The 2,376-nt window shown below is 36.6% G+C and overlaps 1 pseudogene; it reads left to right on the top strand.

Annotated features, from left to right (window-relative positions):
- The first annotated feature begins 573 nt into the window (after positions 1-573).
- LOC102526279 (olfactory receptor 14C36-like) lies at positions 574-1,511 on the top strand (annotated as a pseudogene).
- The last annotated feature ends 865 nt before the right edge of the window (positions 1,512-2,376 follow it).

The following is a 2,376-nucleotide window of genomic DNA, read 5'->3' as shown; positions in this document are numbered from 1 at the left end:
TGACACAAACACAAGCATGGAAATTCTTAATCTCAGTTTCTGTGCTTATCCCCAAAGACTAATCTGAAGAAGTTATGAACTCTTGTTGATCCACAGTCAACATTCTGTAAGACATTAAGCTAAACTTCAACTTGTTGTTTCAATATCCAACTAGACATGGGGTACAATTCTAAATAAATGCTAAAAACTGTCATTGAGACTTGACTTGGAAGTATCTCTATCTATCTATCTATCTATCTATCTATCTAGTGATAAATCTTCATTAAAATAACAAACCACAGTGGGCTGGATATTATTGAATAAAGTAATAACTCTCCATGTTATAACCAAATAATGAGATTGGAGAGTCCCATCCTTAGCACTTTGCCATGTTAAGTACTCAGTGGTGGCAATAAGATGGACAGATCCAAAGTCTAATGATGGACATTTAATGCATATAAAGACCAGCTGTATGAGATAGAGAAGCCCATGTTCAAATAAAATATTTAAGGAAACTACATCAATTATTTTTCTGAGTCCTGTGTCTCATGGTTTATCCCTTTTATTTTCCAGATCAACCACCTTTTCCAAAAGATGGCCAACTCCACCACAGTGACTGAGTTTCTCCTCATGAACTTTGCTGAAGATGGCAGTTACGGCTCCTGCACTCCATGCTGTTCCTTCTGATCTACTTGGTTACCTTGTTAGGGAATCTTCTCATTGTCACTGTCACCACGCTTGACCAGAAACTTAACATGCCCATGTACTTCTTCCTCAGAAATCTGTCTGTCTTAGATATTTGCTATGTTACTGTCACTGTCCCCAATGCCTGTGTCAACTCTCTCACTGGCAACAGTGCCATTTCAGTGGCTGGGTGTGCATCCCAGGTATTCCTGGTCATTTATTTTGTCTATGTGGAGGTGATGTTTCTCACCATTATGGCCCGAGACCGCTATGTGGCCATTTGCCAGCCCCTCCACTACCCAGTTGTCATGAGCCACCAATGCTGTGTCCAAATGACACTCGCCTCCTTGCTCAGTGGTCTTGTCTATGCAGGTGTGCACACGGGTCAAACATTCCAGCTGACCTTCTGTCAGTCCAATGTGATCCATCAGTTCTTCTGTGATATCCCCTCTCTGCTAAGAATCTCCTGCTCTGATACCTCCAGCTATTTCCTTTTAATTCTTTTTTCTGCCATTGTGGTTGCTGGGGGCTGCTTTATCTTTATTACTATGTCATATATTCACATATTTTCCACTGTGCTAAAGTTTCCAATCAGAGAGCAAGGAAAGGTCTTTTCCACCTGTGTCCCTCACATTCTTGTGGTGTCTCTCTTTCTCAGTTCTGGTTTCTTTGTGTATGTAAGGCCTTCAGTAAACTCTGAAACAATTCAGGACATGATTCTTTCTGTTTTTTATACCATAGTTCCTCCATTCTTAAATCCTATCATCTACAGTTTGAGAAACACACAGGTAAAAGAAGCTGTGAAGAAAGTTTTGTTAAGAAACTTTCATCAACAAATGACTGGATAAAGAAGATTTGATATATTTATACAATGGAATACTATTCAGCCATAAAAACGACAACTTGATGCCATTAGCAGCAACATGGATGTACTTGGAGAATGTCATTCTAAGTGAAATAAGCCAGAAAGAGAAAGAAAAATACCATATGAGATCGCTCATATGTGGAATCTAAAAAAAAAGTAACACAAATACAAAACAGAAACAGACTCATAGACGTAGAATACAAACTTGTGTTTGCCAAGGAGGAGAAGGGTAGGAAGGGACAACCTGGGAGTTTGAAATTTGTAGATACTGACAGGTATATATAGAATAGATAGACAATATTATACTGTATAGCTCAGGGAAATATATACAAGATCTTGTGGTAGCCCATGGTGAAAAAGAATGTGACAATGAATATATGTGTGTTCATGTATAACTGAAAAATTGTGCTCTACACTGGAAATTGACACAACATTGTAACTGACTATAACTCAATAAAATAAAATTTAAAAACAGAGAAACTTTTATTTTGGAAAATAATAAATCACATCATTTTATCCCAACATCACTGAATGAGATTCAATGTGTGTAAAATAACTTCTGTCTGGGTGTTATGTATTAGACTGCTCCCTCCAAATTCACTCTATTGAGACCTGTATAATTAATCCTATTAAATAATCATTGTGTTTTATATTACCCTTTTTATTTAATCTCTGTTAAAGCTAGCAGCTCTACTTTTAATGAATAAGTATGTTCCAAGATATATGATGTGGATCATTTTAGATTATATATGTCTGCTATTCATTAATTATTAACAATATCAATAATATCTCAAAGGAATCCTTAGCAAATCAAATATATAAGTAATTTGCAGGCTGTGCTATCTGTA

The sequence above is a fragment of the Vicugna pacos genome, chromosome 3, assembly GCF_048564905.1.
Source record: "Vicugna pacos chromosome 3, VicPac4, whole genome shotgun sequence".
Taxonomy (NCBI): domain Eukaryota; kingdom Metazoa; phylum Chordata; class Mammalia; order Artiodactyla; family Camelidae; genus Vicugna; species Vicugna pacos.
The sequence above is the reverse complement of the archived record's forward strand: the minus strand, read 5'-3'. Positions and strand labels throughout refer to the sequence as shown.